The 20,326-nt window shown below is 44.3% G+C and overlaps 1 protein-coding gene across 1 annotated transcript in view; it reads left to right on the top strand.

Annotated features, from left to right (window-relative positions):
* The window catches only part of dcaf12 (DDB1 and CUL4 associated factor 12), an 84,053-nt gene that overhangs the window by 25,480 nt on the left and 38,247 nt on the right, over nucleotides 1-20,326 (top strand). The gene's annotated exons all lie outside the window — the stretch shown is intronic.

Raw genomic sequence — 20,326 nt, 5'->3', positions numbered from 1 at the left:
CTTGAAACTGAAACGTTGGCTCTATTCTCTCCATAGATAGCTGTCAGACCTTCTGAGATTTTCCAGCATTTTCTGTGTTTGTTTGATTCCAGCAGCCATAGTATTTTGCCTTCAATCTGAGCAAGGTGGCTTTCACTGTAGCTATTTTGGATCTGCTCTGATGAGGAGGATCGCAACAGACACCTCCAGACGCTGAAAGATGCCCTCATAAGAACAGGATATGGTGCTCGACTCATTGATCAACAGTTCCAACGCGCCACAGCGAAAAACCGCACCGACCTCCTCAGAAGACAAACACGGGACACAGTGGACAGAGTACCCTTTGTTGTCCAGTACTTCCCCGGAGCGGAGAAGCTACGGCATCTCCTCCGGAGCCTTCAACATGTCATTGATGAAGACGAACATCTCACCAAGGCCATCCCCACACCCCCACTTCTTGCCTTCAAACAACCGCACAACCTCAAACAGACCATTGTCCGCAGCAAACTACCCAGCCTTCAGGAGAGCAGTGACCATGACACCACACAACCCTGCCACAGCAACCTCTGCAAGACGTGCCGGATCATCGACACAGATGCCATCATCTCACGTGAGAACACCATCCACCAGGTACACGGTACATACTCTTGCAACTCGGCCAACGTTGTCTACCTGATACGCTGCAAGAAAGGATGTCCCGAGGCATGGTACATTGGGGAAACTATGCAGACACTGCGACAACGGATGAATGAACACCGCTCGACAATCACTAGGCAAGACTGTTCTCTTCCTGTTGGGGAGCACTTCAGCGGTCACGGGCATTCGGCCTCTGATATTCGGGTAAGCGTTCTCCAAGGCGGCCTTCGCGACACACGACAGCGCAGAGTCGCTGAGCAGAAACTGATAGCCAAGTTCCGCACACACGAGGACGGCCTCAACTGGGATATTGGGTTCATGTCCCACTATTTGTAACCCCCACAGAGTTTCATTGGCTGTCTTGTCTGGAGACAATACACATCTTTTTAGCCTGTCTTGATGCTCTCTCCACTCACGTTGTTTTGTTTCTTAAAGACTTGATTAGTTGTAAGTTTTCGCATTCCAACCATTATTCATGTAAATTGAGTTTGTGTCTTTATATGCTCTGTTTGCGAACAGAATTCCCACTCACCTGAAGAAGGGGCTTGCAGCTCCGAAAGCTTGTGTGGCTTTTGCTACCAAATAAACCTGTTGGACTTTAACCTGGTGTTGTTAAACTTCTTGCTATTTTCAGATACATAGAAATCATAGAAACCATACAGTACAGAAAGAGGCCATTCGGCCCATCGAGTCTGCACCGACCACATTCCCACCCAGGCCCTACCCCGATATCCCTACATATTTTACCCACTAATCCCTCTAACCTAGGCATCTCAGGACACTAAGGGGCAATTTTAGCATGGCCAATCAACCTAACCCGCACATCTTTGGACTGTGGGAAGAAACCGGAGCACCCGGAGGAAACCCACGCAGACACGAAGAGAATGTGCAAACTCCACACAGACAGTGACCCAAGCCGGGAATCGAACCCAGGTCCCTGGAGCTGTGAAGCAGCAGTGCTAACCACTGTGCTACCGTGCCACCCATACATCTTCTCTTCACCAGCAACAATTGTACCTTTGTCACTAAAAGTGAGATTATTTATTAAGGTGCATCTCGTAGATGCCTCCATTCTCCTTGCCTATCAAGCAAGTCTCTCCCAATGTTCCCCCTGCTCCAGCCATGAACCAACATTTTTGGCCACATGCCCATTTCGAGCTTTTTGTGTCTGAGACTTGCCTCCTCCTCTGTCTATCCACATCATATCCTATTTCCACCATGCCCCTGTTCCCCTTAAAGAGTTTCTTCATGCTGATGTTGCCCCACCAACATTCCATTGCAGTGTTAATGTAAGACTACTTGTGACTAATAAACTTTAAAAACAAACTAAGGAACGCCTTCAGCGGCAAATGGACAGACTCTCTCTTGCTTGTGAATAGCTTGGTCTGGTCATCAGCAACATATAGTCAAATGCCATTGTTAAGGACAAGGCCATACTGCCATTTGTCAGCTGTTGTAATGCTTTACATATCTAGGGTCTACAATCACCAGCAACTTGTCACTTGATTTTGAACTCAATACATTCAAGCAAAAGCTTTTGACCAAGTGTGGTATCAAGGAGCCCTAGTAAAACTGGAGTTAGTGGGAATCGGGGGCAAAACCCTCAGCTCTTTGGAGTCATCCCTGGCACAAAGGAAGATGGATATGGTGGTTGGAGGTCAATCATCTCCACTTCAGGACAACATTGCAAGAGTTCCTCAGTGTAGTGCCTTCGGCCCAACCATCTTCAGCTGCTTCATCGATGACCTTCCTTCCGTCATAAAGTGCGACCTGGGGATGTTCACTGATAACTGTACAATGTTTAGCACCATTCGTGACTCCCCAGATACTGAAGCTGTCCATACCCAAGTGCAGCAAGACCTGGGCAATATCCAGGCTTGGGCTGAGAGGTAGCAAGTAACATGTGCAACGCACATGTGCCGGACACTGACCATCTTCAACAAGAGAGAATCTAACCATTGCTCCAAGACATTCAGCAGCATTACCGTCGCTTAGTCCCCCACTTTCAACACCCTTGGGGTTACCATTGACCAGAAACTGACTGGACTAGCCGTATAAATTCCGTGGCTGCAAAAGCAGGTCAGAGGCGAGGAATCCTGTGCAAGTATCTCACCTCTGGACTCCCTAAAGCTTGACCATCTGTACAAGGCACAAGTTAGCAATATGATGGTGGAATACCCTCCACTTGCCTGGATGAGTACAGCTCCAACAACTCTCAAGAAGCTTGACGTCGTCCAGGACAAAACAGCTGCTTGCTTGGTACCCCTTCCAGAAGCATTCACTCCCTCTACCACCAATGTACAATTGCAACAGTAATTGCAGGAACTGATCAAGGCTCCTTAGGCAACACCTTTCAAACCCATGACCGCTACCATCTAGAAGGAAAGAGGCAGCAGATATCAGAGAATGCTACTACTGGAGGTTCCAGGTCACTCTCAATCCTGACCACCCCAAACACGTTAAAGAAGCCATTCCCTATGGACAAACCCTCCGTATACACAGGATCTGCTCAGATGAGGAGGATTGCAACAGATACCCACAGACACTGAAAGATGCCCTTGTAAAAATGGATATGGGCTTGACTCATCGATCAACAGTTCCATCGCGTCACAGCAAAAAACTGCATGGACCTCCTCAGAAGACAAACACGGGACATGGCGGATAGAGTACAGTTCGTTACCCAGTACTTCCCCGGAGCGGAGAAGCTACGACATTTTTGGAGCCTTCAACATGTCAACGATGAAGATGAACATCTCACCAAGGCCATCCCCACACCCCCACTACTTGCTTTCAAACAACCGCGCAACCTCAAACAGACGTTGTTCGCAGCAAACTACCCAGCCTTCAGGAGAACAGTGACCACGGCACCACACAACCCTGCCACCGCAACCTCTGCAAGATGTGGCGGATCATCGACACGGATGCCATCATCACACGTGAGAACACCATCTACCAGGTCACGGTACATACTTGTGCGACTTGACCAACGTTGTCTACCTGGTACGCTGCAGGAAAGGATGTCCCGAGGCATGGTACATTGGCGAGACCATGCAGACGCTACAACAATGCATGAATGGACATCGATCGACAATCACCAGGCAGGAGTGTTCCTTTCCTGTCGGGGAACACTTCAGCAGTCAAGGGCATTCAGCCTCTGATCTTCGGGTAAGCGTTCTCCAAGGCAGCCTTCAAGACAAGACAACACAGAATCGCCGAGCAGAAACTGATAGCCAAGTTGCGCACACACGAGGATGGCCTCAACCAGGATCTTGGGTTCATGTCACACCACCCGTAACCCCCACAACTTGCCTGCACTTGCCAAATCTCACTAACTTTCCTAGCTTGAGACAATTCACACCTCTTTAACCTGTACTTAACCCTCCCTCCACTTGCATTGTCTGCAACTGTAAAGACTTGATTACCTGTTAAAACTCGCATTCCAACCATTATCTTGTAATTGAGTCTGTGTCTATATATGCCCTGTTTGTGAACCCAACTCTCCACTCACCTGATGAAGGAGCAGCACTCCAAAAGCTCGTGCTACCAAATAAATCTGTTGCACTTTAACCTGATGTTGTGAGACTTCTCACTGATCCTGACTTGAAAATATATCGCCATTCCTTCACTCTCAGCAGGTCAAATCCTGAAACTCCCTCCCTAACAGCACCCTAATATCTTGGGGACTGCAGTAGTTCAAGAGGCAACTCATCACCACCTTCTCGAGCAACTCTGGGTGGGCAATAAATGCTGGCTTAGCCAATGATGACCACACCAGCAAATTTAAAAAAAAGCTTCAGCTATTAAATCCAAGTTGAGTATGGGGGTGGAGAACAACAGTAGCTTGACTTGAACACCAAACTCCAAGTCTACCAAGTCTGCATCCTCAGTACACTCTTCTACAACAGAGAGACCTGGACAACCTATGCTTGGTAGGAGAAAAGGCTGAATAGTTTCCACCTTCACTGTCTCAAATATCCTCGATGTGGAGATGCCGGTGTTGGACTGGGGTAAGCACAGTAAGAAGTCTCACAACACCAGGTTAAAGTCCAACAGGTTTATTTGGTAGCAAATACCATAAGCTTTCCAAGCACAGTTCCTTCGTCAGATGGGGTGGATATCTGTTCTCCAACAGTGCACAGACACAGAAATCAAGTTGCAGAATACTAATTAGAATATCCTCGGCAACTCTTTGGCAGGGTAAGGTCACCAACTGAAGTATATCAAAATACATTAATTGCTAAGCCAGCACAGTCCGCGCTGACATGTTCATCTAATGCATAATGCCCATATACGTTAAGACCATCAGTATGATGAACTGGTCACTGGCCATAGTTCCACCCCGAGAAGCCTATGGACGAAATAAAAATTAGTGGACATCATCGCTGGGATCCAGTTGCCACCTGCTGTGACTTTTGGGGGCTGACTCTGTTTGGAAGGGTGTTGGAAGAGACGAGCAGAAACAAAATTCTCAGTTGGAAGAGAAGAGAGCCCAGAGAAGACAGAGGACAGCAAATCATGCACCTTCTCAGTCTGCTGTCTTCCTCTACAGAAAATGTATCAGAGCTTGACATGCCAGAGTCAGGTTCTTGAGTCCCAGCGGGCCATGCTTAACACAAGAACTCACCACAGTGGTGCAAACCGTCAACTTTGGGAAGGAAGCAATATTCTGCGATCACTTAGAAGGAACTACAGTTGAGACAGTTTCCGTTCTTGGCTGACGTAAGATTTTGTGCTTGTGTATAAATATTTCTGCTGTTTTTCCCATTGAGTTAATGTTGAATGAGTGGGAGGAAGAAGAGCTATTATGTGATAGCCAACGACATGGCCACCAAAGGAAGGAAGAAAGCTGAAAGTGAAATCACCACGATATTTTATTGTGCAAGATCAAACAAGGCAGCGTTTGACTGAGCATGCCATCAAGGTGCTCCATTAAGATTGAAATTAATGGTAATCAGACAGGTAAACTCTCCACAGCAGTCATACTTGGCACAAAGAAATATGGTTGTAGTCGTTAGAGGCCATTCATTGCTGCCCAAGGACGTTGCTGCAGAAATTCCTTGGGGCAGTGAGGAAGACCCAACCATCTTCAGTTGCTTCATCTTCCCTCCATCATATGGTGAGAAGTGGGGATGTTTGCTGGTGATTAAAGTTTTATGTTCCATTTGAAATACTTCAAATAATGCAGTCTATGCTGCATGCAGCAAGAACATGTGAAAATTACTTGCTATATTTGTGACAGGCAATGACCAAAGAGAGACTAAAACGCCTCCCCTTGACATTCAATGGCATTCCCATCAATGAATTTCCACACCATCAAAATTTTGTGGTCACCATTTACGAAATCTTAACAGGACCGGCTGCATAAGTACTGTGGCTACAAGAGAAGGTCATGGGTTCTACAGAGAGTAACTCATTTCCTCACTTCCCAAAGCCCATCTACAAGGCACAAATCAGTGTGTTGGTGTAGTCTCCACTTTGCTGTATGTGCAGCTCCCAAAACACTCGAGCTTGACACAATCCAGGACAAAGCAGCACCCCTTCTTCCACCTTTAAATATTCACTTCCTTCACCACCAGTGCAAATTTGCTGCAGTACATACCATCAATAACATGTACTGCTGCAAATTGGCAAGCCACCTTTTGTCAGCACCTTCCAAACTTGTGCTCTGCACCTGGGCATGCCACTATCTCTAAAACTCTCTCCAAAGTTGCACACCATCCTGTCTTGGAACTGAAACATCATTCATTCCTTCATTGTCACTGGGTCAAAATCCTGGAGCTCCCTACCTAATAACCTGTGGCTGTAACTAATCCACAGGGCTGCAGTGGTTTAAAAAGGTGGCTCGCTATCACCTACATGAGAGCAAATAGGAATGGGCAATAAATGCTGGCTTTGCCACTGATGCCTGCATCGCATGAGTGAAATAAAAAAAACAGAAACCTTGGTGGCACTAATTTACAAGGTGTGGGACAGAGAGGGGGTGAATTAACCAACAAACAAACTGGTTAGGAGTAAACGGATCATTCTCAGGATGGCAGGTTGTTACTGATGGGATCATTTCTGGGGCCATAGTTGTTCACAATCTGCACAAATGATTAGGATTTGGGGACTAAATGTAATATTTCCAAATTTGCTGATGGCACACAGCTAGATGGAAATGTAAGTTGAGGAGTGCAAGGAGGCTTTAAGTGGATTTGGGCAGGCTCAGTGAATGGTCAGCAGCATATCAGATGGAATATAATGCAAATAACTGAATTTATCCACTTTGGGTTTCATTTATGTCTATTGAAAATTTTCTTATTTTGCATAGCAAACAAACAGATACATATCCACACAGTGCTCACATCTACATTCCAACTTGACTGGGCTCAGGGCTCCCCGTGGCCAGGGGACATGTCCCTAATACCCCTAGCACCCACCCCGCCCAAGTCCCATCTAATTGCACTGGTAATGATGGTGATGATATAAAAACTAAAAGGCAGAAGAACGCTGCTGGAGAACCAACCTGAACACCCAAGGTTATAAACTAGCGAGAAAAGAGAGTGAGAGGAAAAAGAGTAAAGTTCTCTTGGTCCCCAAACCTCAGCAGGGTGGGTGGGTGTACTCAGATAAAGGGCCAGGGCACATCCACCAATCTGGGGGGGGGGTGTGGATTCTGTGGGAGCACCTGGGGTCCTGGGGACATCAGGTATCTACTCACCTGGCTCCAACTGCAACGTCCCAACATGCGCTATAAATGGTTGCCAGGTCTTATAGAACCTAGTAGTGGACCCATGTAGTGTGTACCTCATCTTCTCCAGCTTAATGGTATTTACCACCTCCATCCACTGTGTGTGTGTTGCGGGTGCACCTGATTTCTGCCTAAACAGGATTAGTCGTCTTGCTAGAAGTGTAGTGAAAGCTACAAAATCCACTTGGAATTTCAGCAGCAGCGGATTTAAAGGCAAGACCCCAAACAGGGCAGCCTGGGGGGATGCACTTATGTCCCGATCTAGTGTTGCCACAATCATCTCCAATATCGATGTCCAGTAGTTATACAGTGATGGGCAAGCCCAGAACATGTGCAAGGGGGTGGCGGGAGCTTGCTGGCACGGTTCACAAATGGGGCTAGTGTCTGGGTACATTCTAGAGAGTCTAACCCTAGTTAGTTAGATATGCTCTGTGAAGGAGTTTGTTATATCACACCCAGCTTGGCACATATTGAGGAGGAGTGTACTCGATGCAGCCACTTTGGTTTAAAAAAAACTAAAGGCAGAATGTTTCTTAGGTGGTGAGAGATTGTGAATGTTGATATCCTTGCTCATGAATTGCTAAAAGCTGGCATGCAGGTGCAGAGGTTCACCACGCTCATCCCTGGGGTAGCAGGATTGTCTTATGAAGACATCGAGGAAGGTAAATGCCATGTTTGTCTTCATCGCAAGGGGAATTGTGTACAGGGGTAAAGATGTCTTGCTACAATTGTATGGAGCCTTGGTGAGAGCACACCTGGAGTACTGTGTACTGTTTTGGTCTCCTTATCTAAGGAAGGAAATACTTGCCATAGAGGGGTGCAACAGAGGTTCACCACACTCATACCTGGGGTGGTGGGATTGTCTTATAAGGAGAGATTGAGAAAACAGGGCTATATTCTCTAGAGTTTCGAAGAATTCAAACTTTAAAAAATCTTACCATGTGTGACAGGGTAGATGTAGATAGGATCTTTCCCCGTGGCTGCTGAGTTTAGAACAAGGGTCAATCTCATAACAATCTCATAACAGTCTATTTAAGACTGAGATGAGGAGGATTTTCATCACTCTGCTATAAAGCAGATTGTTGAAGAAAGTAGTGCACTGTTACTTTCAAAAGAAAGGCCATCAAGTTAATTTGGCCTCATAGTTGGAAAGAATGAGTGAACTGAGTGTTAAGAAGCAGCAACAAGAGAACAAGTGTTAGGATGAGAAAGGAAAAGTGGGCTAATATAAATTGTAATTTGGAATTCTCTAACCCAGAGGGCTGTGAAATCTCAATGTTGAGCATGTTCAAGGCATAAATTAATAGATTTTTGGATACTAATGGCATCGAGAGATATGGGGATAGCATAGGACAGTGAGATTGAGATAAATGATCAGCCATAGCCTAATTGTATGACAGAGCTGGACAGCCTATTCCTACTTCTATGTTCCCCTGCAGAAACAACTTTATTTATTCGGTTTCTGGATGAGATGTTAAGCCTAGGCCGCAACTACTCTTTTGAGTGGGCATATAAAGATCCCATGATCCTTATTCTGAAGAAAAGCAGGAGCATTATTCCCCAATGTGCTGTCTAATATTTATCCCACAATCAATATGATGCAAATAGTTCATTTGTTCTTTATCACATTGCTGTTTGTGGAAACTTGCTGGGTGCACACTTGAAGTACCTGGACTGTAGAGCATTTTGGATTGTCCTTCGGTCTTGAAAAATGCAATATAGCTGCTAGGTTTTTTATATTAAGTTTATTGAATAAAAACTTTTACATAAACAAGTATTTGTGATTATAAAAGTAAATGTACACGTGCAGTAGTACAAAGCACACAGGACATTGTATCAGTTGGAAATTGGTGACTCTTTATTGTATCTGAAATGCAATCTTCGAGCAGAATGGGCTTGCTTTCATTTTCTGATTTAATTTATTGTTGAGGTGCCTGAAGTTTTCTTGCACTGGACAATATTTTGTTTGTTTGAGAGAACATCTAAATTGACAAGCCAAGTAAATGCAATCTGTATTGAAGTTTGAGGGGGGAAACTTAAATTTTAATCAAAATGGTACTCCAAGAGTACTAGGTCGACTCTCAGAATGCTTATGCTGATAAAATTGTATTTATGTAGTCACTAATTTTGTTGCCTAACTTGATGGTCTTATTTAACACACTAAGCATCATAATTGAATATTTTATGCCTAAATTTTACTAGCAGGTTGAAATAGCACAACTTATTTAGTTCAAGCATATAAGGAACAGTTATAATTTATATGTAAGCGTATTCCATTAGCTCCACCTTATTTGGGTTGAGAAGAGTTTCAAAATTGTCAGCAATTGTTTACTGTGATGGAGGACAGCACAATTTTTCAGCACTTTTTGTGCTGCAGCTTTTGTTAAGAAATGTAAATTGTCTATCCTGCACAAATGTAAATGGAGCCAAGGTATAGGATTGCTGCGCCAAAGATTTAAAACTGAAGGATCGTGCATCAGTGAAAGTGAGTGGTATTCACCTGTTTTAATCTGGTTGCGAGCTAACGAGTAAAGTGCTCCAAAACAGATTGTTGGAGAAAGTGGTGCACTATTACTCGAGAAGAACATGGTTATTAAGTTAATTTGACATCATTATTGAAAAGAACGAGTGAATGGAGTGTTAAGTAGCAGTGAAAAGAGGATGAGTGATAGGATGAGAAAGGAGAAGTATACGAATAGAAATTGTTTGAGAAATTGTAGGGAAGGGAAGATAGCATTGTTTGGGCCCATTCCGATTCATTATTTGAATTGTTGTCTGCGACAACAATTATAGAAAGGACATTATTAAACTGGAGCGAGTGCAGAAAAGATTTACTTGGATGCTACTGGCACTTGATGGTTTGGGTTATAAGGAGAGGCTGGATAGACGGAGACTTTTTTCTCTGGAGTGTAGGAGACTGAGGGGTGATCTTATAGAGGTCTATAAAATAATGAGGGGCACAGATCAGCCAGATAGTCAATATCTTTTCCCAAAGGTAGGGGAATCTAAAACTAGAGGGCAGAGATTTAAGGTGAGAGGGGAGCGATACAAAAGGTTCCAGAGGGGCAGTGTTTTCACACACCGGGTGGTGAGTGTCTGCAACAAGCTGCCAGAGGTAGTAGTAGAGGCGGGTACAATGTTGTCTTTTAAAAAGCATTTAGATAGTTGCATGGATAAGATGGGTATAGTGCGATATGGGCCAAATGCAGGTCATGGGGATTAATTTAGGGGGTTTAAAAAAAAGGGCGGCATGGACAAGTTGGCGCAGATGGGCCCGTTTCCATGCTGTAAACCTCTATGACTAGCCAGTAATTTAAAAATGACATTTTTCTACAATAATGGTGACACCACAGCTGGTCTAGCATTAAGTTTACACAAAAAGCTATGGCTGCCCTTTTTAAAACACTGCTACTCGTGTCGAAATGGGGCGAGCAGTTTTAAAACCCAAGAACTGTCTGGCCAGCTTTGTGATGTCATTCAGCTTTGTGATGTGCCAAGTCCACCTCCATTTCTCCTTGTAGTAGAGTTTACTTTACTCACGGTGCTTAAACTGTCACTGGTAAACTACAGTAATTATTTGATTTGAGATTATCTGTAATTCTAAGCACCTATAACAAAATGCAGCTTGTGCAACAGGCCTTTTTAAAAACAATACTTCCCTCTCAGCAAAACCATGATTCATATCTGTTCATACAGCACATGCCAGGGAGGCAACAATAGTAGACAAGCAGGTATCCAAGGGATACCTTTACATGGGCAAATGTGCAATACAAAATATAGAAGGATGCTAGTGGACAGTTATGTTTAATAAAAACTGTGATTTTAGGTTATTTTGTGGGTTTATTTTAAATCCTAAATGGCCTTGGATTAGGAGGAATGGGGTTATGCTTGTCTAGGCTGCTTACAAACTTGGGCTGCTTAGTACAGCATGCCAGGTGTAGGCAAAATGTCAGGCTGGGATTGAGATCAGGACCTTGGATGATCACGGAAGTTGGGGAAAAGCATCATGTGGAAGGATTACTGAGAAGTGTAAGCTGTTTTGAATGGATTTTAAACTGTCTAGTAAAGTGTAATATTATTTAATTTGTTTAACTTCCTAAAGAGATGCATTTGGTGTAATTTAGGGTTTCAATATGAGATGCAGGCAATTATTTCTTAGTTTGTCATCCTTGCTGATACAATAATACTGAATTTAGTGTGACTTGAAACGCAAATGTAGTATCAACTCCAGAACATCAAGTAAGATACAGCTGCCAGGAGCAGAAGTGGCTTTGGGGTCCTAGTGCATTGACATGTCTTGTAATTGGTATGAGAAAATGCAATTGGTTTAGAGCTTTGTAAGTAGTTGAAAATCCCCGAAGCAAATAGGATCTGCATATTCCTGTATGAATTTATGATATTAGGCAGCTCCAATTTATTAATCTCAATTCCCTGAATTTTCTCCATGTACCTAAATGTCTTTATTTATCATCTTTTAAGACATCTCCATTACTTTGTGCCTGTTGCTTTCTGAACCACAGAGCTAGATTTATGGGGGTCTCACCCACCAGCCGGAGAGCTGTTGGTAGCCCAGCATTGCCTCTTTTGGTGAAGGCCTGCTGCATTACATGCCAGGCAGACACGTAACTGGACAATCAGGCTAGACCCTGGGATAGAAGTTGCACCTGCTGAGAGCTGCTAGCCAATCAGAACCTGGCAGACCTGTTGAGTGACAGTGCCACTGCGAAGATGGTGGCTGCTGTCAGTGCTAACGCACCTGAGACCTAGGTTTATCACTGAATCCCTGGCTAAAGGTGGGTGGGCCAGGTCACATTGATGGATTTGTTTCAAGGGCCGGGGCTGGTTATCAGAGGGGCATCTTGGTCAGGTGCTGAGCGTCTTTGAATGAAGGACTCCTATCCCCCAGGTGAGGCCGTTAAGTGAGTGTTAATTGCCCACTTAAGGGAGGGTGTCGATCGACCTTCCAGCCATACACTTAATTGGAATGGAGGTGGGAAGATGACGGGCTCCCTACCTGTTACCCTCCTGCCTGTTTAAATGTCTTCCATCACTGTACTCACAACTGGGGAGGGCATTAAACTTCACCTAGTGTTCCATTTTCATATAGATGGTGGATTCACTTTTTTGCAACTTTGAATTTTAAGATTGACTTTTTAAATTTATTTGTTAGTGTCACAACTAGACTTACATTAACACTTCAATGAAGTTAGTGTGAAAATCACTGCGTTGCCACACTCTGGTGCCTGTTCGGGTACACTGAGGGAGAATTTAGCATGGCCAATGCACTTAATCAGCGCATCTTTTGGACTGTGGGAGGAACCTGGAGGAAACCCGCAAACACGGGGAGAGCGTGCAGATTCCGCACAGGCTGTGACCCAAGCCAGGAATCAAACCCGGGTCCATGGAGCTGCGCTGCAGCAGTGCTAACCACTGTGTCACTGTGATTAGGTGCAGTTGGTCTGAATTCCCCGATTGGAGTGAAGTCCTTCCTATGGATCTTTGATTCCCTTTATCATTTAAGTAATTCAATCAGCCCACCTCTTTGCTTTGCACAAATTCGATACTATATTTACCTGTGTAACAATGACTACGTTTCAGAAATAATCCCTTGGCTATGCAATGTCCCGAGGATATGAAAGTGGCTATAAAAATGAAAGTTCCCTTGCATTTTTCTAGTATTTCTTCTCACCTGTAGTCTGGAAATAGTACTTGTATCTTTCTTGGTGAACCCACATCCCAAGGAGGTCTGACCAAAGTTCTATACAGTAGTATTACTTCCTTGTATTCTTAGTCTGATAATATATGTAATTGGACACACTACACAGAATTACCTCTGCTGTGATATGGCATAGGTTCTTTGGTAACCCCACTGCCTCGTTGATTGAGGGTGGAACTCAAAGCCAGAGACCTATGGCCTACTTCCCGGTCATCAATTCCGCTGTGGAGGATATAGATGGCTATGGAGGTCAGGCATTGAGAACAAATTTTTAAAAAAAACATTAGATAGACAAGTCTGAAAAAAATTATTTTGCTGGAACCAAAAAAATGTAATCTTTAAGAAAATTTCAGTAACATGGGAATTAAGTGATCAAGTTAGATATCCTGAGAAGTGAGGCGACACAGTTCTGTAGCAATGAGACATAAATTTATACAATAATTCTTCACTGTGTATTCAATCTCTAGATTCATCAGTGGTGGGCATTGAGTAAAATTAGGCTCTTTTCCAGAAATAAAAAGGAAAAAAAAACAGCAGTAATTCATGGGAGCATTGCTTGGGCCCATGGGTGGTTGCAGACCATCTGATTTTGCTGATGTAGTTAGCAGGAGGCTTGATTTAATTTAAAATCAGTGAACTGTTTTCACTGCTTACTAATTGAAAGGGCAGAATGCAGCCAGGTGCCTGCAGCCTCTCTTAAACAAAGAAGTTCTTTTCAATGACTTGTCAAAAGTGAGTTTCTGGAGAAGTAGTCAATGTTACTTTGTAGAGTGCCCTTGTGTTCTTTTCAGTCACACTGGGCAACAGAAAGGGGGATCTCTTCCCTCTGGGTATCCAGTAAATGAATCAGCAGCAACAGAGTTAATGAAGCAAGGCACTGCCACCAACAGTCTTCCCAGGACCTCTTGGCAGTGCAGGGAAAAGTTTATTGATACCAGGACTGTCAAGGTTTGACTCCCCTTCACATTACTCGTAGTACAGCCTTGCACCCTTTTATTTTAGTATCACCACCATGAATCCTTCCCTTCATCTCCTGTGCTGCTTCTCTAATTGCAACAAAATACTTCATTGCAACTCCTGCTTACACAAACGCTAGGCCTGCCACTGCCCCCTCAGCCACATCCCTTCTTGGTCACACTTGATCCCTACTCCTCTCATCATGCACATTATGCTCAGCTGTCTTGTGCGTCTTTAAAACTTTTGGCAGGGAAAAATTTAACTGGCTGTCACACTTCTTGCGGGTCAGGCTGGTTAGAAAACAGTAATAGGGTGCAAGAAGGTAAGGAGATATTGCCTCTATATAGTTCATGACACCAATGGAGAAGGCAACCTTTGACCTCCGTGGTACAGAGAAAGGACATGTAGCATTGGTGATGAACATATTGGAGGCCATGCATAGCTGGTTGAGCATTTTCTTTCCTGCTGCCTCGATGGAGTGTGCCATTGTCTATTTCATACATTATCAAACACTGTCTTATGGATTGCTCCAGCAACTTGAGAGTTCCCTGCATTGATAAGTTCTGTTCTGCTCTTCTGTTGTGGCTGATCACCCACCTGTCTCTTTTTACATTATTGTTGTGTCCTAAACTGTTTATCAGTGCTTATGTCATCTTTTTTGGTAGTTCTTCGGGATTGATTCCACTCCATTTCAATGGAGATGCTTCATAAGTCCAGAGAGCAATCTGCAGACTCTGCCGCATGTGGGGCTGGTGGTGCTTGAAGTTTTTAAAAAAATTATGGGGTGTGGGCATCAGTGGTTTGACCAGCATTTATTACTCATCCATAATTGCTCTTGAGAAAGTGGTGGTGAGCTGCATTCTTGAACTGCTCCTGACCCCGAGGTGTAGGTCCATCCACTGTTGTTAGGGAGGGAATTCCAGGATTTTAACCCAACAGTGAAGGAACAACAATATATTTCCAAGTCTGGGTGGTAAGTGACTTAGAGGGGAACTGCCAGGTGGTGTTGTCCCCAGGTATCTGCTGCCCTTATCCTTGTAGATGATAGTTATGGGTTAGGATGTGCTACCTAAGGAGCCTTGGTCAGTTCCTGCAGTACATCTTGTAGATGGTACACATTACTGCCACTGTTCATTGGTGGAAGGGGCAGCAATCAAGTGAGTCGCTTTGTCCTGGATGATGTAGAGCTTCTTGAGTGTTGTTAGAACTGTACTCAAGTGGAGAGTACTCCATCACACCCCTGACTTGTGCCTTATGGATGGTGGACAGGCTTTTGGGAGTCAGGAGATGAGTTATTTGCCACAGGAGTCCGAGCCTTTTGTTCTGTTCTTGTTGCCACAGTATTTATATAACTAGTTCTATTCAATTTCTGATCAATGATCAACCCCTAGGATGATAGTGGGAAATTCAGCAATGGTTCATGTTAAATGTTAAGGGGGGATGGTTAGATCCTCTCTTGTTTGAGATGGTCATTGCCTGGCACTTGTGTGGTATGATTGTTAGTTGCCACTTGTCAGCCCATGAATATTGTCCCAGTCTTTCTGCATTTGGACATGGACAACTTTGATATCTGATGCTGAACATTGTGGAGTTGTCAGCGAGCATCCCCACTTCTGACCTTATGATGGATGGAAGGAAAGTTATTGATGAAGCAGCTGAAGACGGTTGGGCCTAATGTCGGCCAGATGTGGTCTTGGGAGGTTTCTGCGCTCTCTCCAAAGCCTCAACTTCACCTTTATGCTCCCAAAGAAGTCCCTTGATGTGTTTGGTGCTTTGCAGAATAAACCTTTTTGGTCGATCATGAATGAGCTCCCATCAGTCTCCTGCCATGACTGACATCCAAGTAGAACAATTGTTTTGGAAGTCTGGTGTCAGGCATACAAATGACATGCCCTGCCCAGTGGCGGTTTTGCGTGATTAGCACCTTGATGCTGGGCATATTGGCATAGGAGAAGATGCTGCTGTTGGACTGCCTTTCTTGTCACCCCATTTGGAGGATCTTGCAAAGATACTGCTGATGGTATTTTTCCAGTGCTTTAAGGTGCCTGCTGTAGGTTGTCCTAATCTCTGAAGCATATCGAGCTCAGCGACCACTGCTGCCTGGTAAACCATGACAGTAGTCCCTGATTTGAGATCATTGTCCCCATCTTTTCGACTTGTTTTCCATTTCAACATTTTGAGAGAATATAAATGCAGTACTTAACATTAAGTAATTAACATTAACTGTTACATTAAAATTAAGTTAATTAACATTAACTGTTAAGTGTGATCAATAGCTACTCAGGCAGAGACTAACTTTTCCAATGCTTAACTGTAAATGTGCTGCATCTGGAAACACTGAGGACTCATAAAGGTTCAAACATCACACAATGATTTCCTGTTCTGCCATTCTCTGCATAATGTAAAGTAGATTGTGTTAATCTGTACCCCGATTTACAAGAATTATACACTACTTGATTCATACAAGTATTTATTAATGTATAGAAAAAAATCTGTCCAGGTCATTCCCCTGACCGTTCGAACTCCAGTGGTGTCATGCACTTTTACAAATTGATTCTAAACTGAAATGCAATGCTTTAAAGCTTGCATAATTGCTAACGTATTTTGGATATTTGTAAATTTAAACAATGTACATTGAGAATTACATGGATTTGCTGGAGTAAGTTTATAGTAAAAACATTCTGGGGCAAGGGCAGCAGACACATAAGAACTCCACCACCTCCAACTCTCTCAACATCCTGACTCAAACATAGTGCCACTCCTTCATTGTGGCTGGGTCAAAATTCTGGAATTTCCCACCTAATGGTATTGTGGCAGCGCATTAACCATGTGGACCACAGTACATAGAACATAGAACAGTACAGCACAGAACAGGCCCTTCGGCCCACGATGTTGTGCCGACCTTCATCTGAAACCAAGATCAAGCTATCCCACTCCCTACCATCCTGGTGTGCTCCATGTGCCTATCCAATAACCGCTTAAATGTTCCTAAAGTGTCTGACTCCACTATCACTGCAGGCAGTCCATTCCACACCCCAACCACTCTCTGCGTGAAGAACCTACCTCTGATATCCTTCCTATATCTCCCACCATGAACCCTATAGTTATGCCCCCTTGTAATAGCTCCATCCACCCGAGGAAATAGTCTTTGAACGTTCACTCGATCTATCCCCTTCATCATTTTATAAATCTCTATTAAGTCTCCCCTCAATGTCCTCCGCTCCAGAGAGAACAGCCCCAGCTCCCTCAACCTTTCCTCATAAGACCGACACTCCAAACCAGGCAGCATCCTGGTAAATCTCCTCTGCACTCTCTCCAGCGCTTCCACATCCTTCTTATAGTGAGGTGACCAGAACTGCACGCAATATTCCAAATGCGGTCTCACCAAGGTCCTGTACAGTTGCAGCATAACCCCACGGCTCTTAAACTCCAACCCCCTGTTAATAAAAGCTAACACACTATATGCCTTCTTCACAGCTCTATCCACTTGAGTGGCAACCTTTAGAGATCTGTGGATATGGACCCCAAGATCTCTCTGTTCCTCCACAGTCTTCAGAACCCTACCTTTGACCCTGTAATCCACATTTAAATTTGTCCTACCAAAATGAATCACCTCACATTTATCAGGGTTAAACTCCATTTGCCATTTTTCAGCCCAGCTTTGCATCCTATCTATGTCTCTTTGCAGCCTACAACAGCCCTCCACCTCATCCACTACTTCACCAATCTTGGTGTCATCAGCAAATTTACTGATCCACCCTTCAGCCCCCTCCTCTAAGTCATTAATAAAAATCACAAAGAGCAGAGGACCAAGCACCGATCCCTGCGGCACTCCGCTAGCAACCTGCCTCCAGTCCGAAAATTTTCCATCCACCACCACCCTCTGTCTTCGATCAGACAGCCAGTTACCTATCCAATCGGCCAACTTTCCCTCTATCCCACACCTCCTTACTTTCATCATAAGCCGACCATGGGGGACCTTATCAAACGCCTTACTAAAATCCATGTATATGACATCAACCGCCCTACCTTCATCAACACACCTAGTTACCTCCTCAAAAAATTCTATCAAATTTGTGAGGCACGATTTGCCCTTCACAAATCCGTGCTGACTATCCCGGATTAATCCGCATCTTTCTAAATGGTCGTAAATCCCATCCCTAAGGACCTTTTCCATCAATTTACCAACCACCGAAGTCAGACTAACCGGTCTATAATTACCAGGGTCATTTCTATTCCCTTTCTTAAACAGAGGAACAACATTTGCCACTCTCCAGTCCTCTGGCACCATCCCCGTGGACAGCGAGGACCCAAAGATCAAAGCCAAAGGCTCTGCAATCTCATCCCAAAGAATCCTAGGATACATTTCATCAGGCCCAGGGGACTTATCGACCTTCAGTTTATTCAAAACTGCCAATACATCCTCCCTCCGAACATCTATTTCCTCCAGCCTATTAGCCTGTAACACCTTCTCTTCCTGAAAAACATGGCCCCTCTCCTTGGTGAACATTGAAGAAAAGTATTCATTCATCACCTCGCCTATCTCTACTGATTCCATACACAAGTTCCCACCACTGTCCTTGACCGGCCCTAACCTCACCCTGGTCATTCTTTTATTCCTCACATAAGAGTAAAAAGCCTTGGGGTTTTCCTTGATCCGACCCGCCAAGGACTTCTCATGTCCCCTCCTAGCTCTCCTCAGCCCCTTTTTCAGCTCGTTCCTTGCTAACTTGTAACCCTCAATCGAGCCATCTGAACCTTGTTTCCTCATCCCTACATAAGCTTCCCTCTTCCTTTTCACAAGACATTCCACCTCTTTTGTGAACCACGGTTCCCTCACTCGGCCATTTCCTCCCTGCCTGACAGGGACATACCTATCAAGGACACCCAGTATTTGTTCCTTGAAAAAGTTCCACTTTTCATCAGTGCCTTTCCCTGACAGTTTCTGTTCCCATCTTATGCCCCCTAATTCTTGCCTAATCGCATCATAATTACCTCTCCCCCAATTGTAAGCCTTGCCCTGCCGTCCGGCCCTATCCCTCTCCATTGCAATAACAAAAGACACCGAATTGTGGTCACTATCTCCAAAGTTCTCTCCCACAACCAAATCTAACACTTGGCCCGGTTCATTTCCCAGTACCAAATCCAATGTGGCCTCACCCCTTGTCGGCCTATCCACATATTGTGTCAGGAAACCCTCCTGCACACACTGCACAAAAAGTGCCCCATCCAAACTATTTGACCTACAAAGGTTCCAATCAATATTTGGAAAGTTAAAGTCCCCCATGACAACTACCCTGTGACCCCCACACGTATCCATAATCTGCTTAGCAATTTCTTCCTCCACATCTCTATTACTATTTGGGGGCCTATAGTAAACTCCTAGCAATGTGACCGCTCCTTTCCTGTTTCTAACTGCAGCCCATATTACCTCAGTGTGCATATCCCCCTCAAAGTGCTTTTCCGCAGCCGTTAAACTATCCTTGATTAACAATGCTACTCCTCCACCTCTTTTACCAGCTTCCCTACACTTACTGAAACATCTATACCCCGGAACGTCCAACAACCATTCCTGTCCTTGTTCTACCCACGTCTCCGTAATGGCCACAACATCGTAGTCCCAAGTAGCAATCCACGCCCCAAGTTCATCCACCTTGTTCCGGATGCTCCTTGCATTGAAGTAGACACACTTCAACCCATCTTCCTGTCTACCGGTACCCACCCTTGACCTTGATACCTTCCCCAATATCTCACCACCCTCAACACTGACTTCCGGACTACAACTCCTTTTCCCACTCCCCTGACAAATTAGTTTAAATCCCCCTGAAGAGCCGTAGCAAATTTCCCTCCCAGGATATTGGTGCCCCTCTGGTTCAGGTGCACCCCGTCCTGTTTGTAGAGGTCCCACCTTCCCCAGAACGTGTTCCAATTTCAAGAAGGTACTTAGTACCACCTTCCCAAGGGTAATTAGGGACGGGGAATAACTGCTGGCCTTGCCACATCATGTGAATGGTTAAAAATTCCGCTTTTCTGTAAATTACTGAAAATTATTGGACCAGGTTTATTGCTGTAGCATTCACTGTCTTTATTCCTCTGAAATTGGCAACAGCTTCTGGAGTCCAGAGAAACAATTAAAAGCAGAAATGCGGAAGTTGCTGTTTGTGATTCTATGCTTTTTCAGAGGGTGTATTGTTGAGGCCCTTCCAATTTCAAATCATTGAAGTGACAAGAATGTCCATCCTTTCCATCTTACTCGAAAAGACTTGGAAATAATTGTATTCTATTGAATGAGATATAGATGTGTTTTT

Source organism: Mustelus asterias, chromosome 1 (genome assembly GCF_964213995.1).
Source record: "Mustelus asterias chromosome 1, sMusAst1.hap1.1, whole genome shotgun sequence".
NCBI lineage: Eukaryota > Metazoa > Chordata > Chondrichthyes > Carcharhiniformes > Triakidae > Mustelus > Mustelus asterias.
The sequence above is the reverse complement of the archived record's forward strand: the minus strand, read 5'-3'. Positions and strand labels throughout refer to the sequence as shown.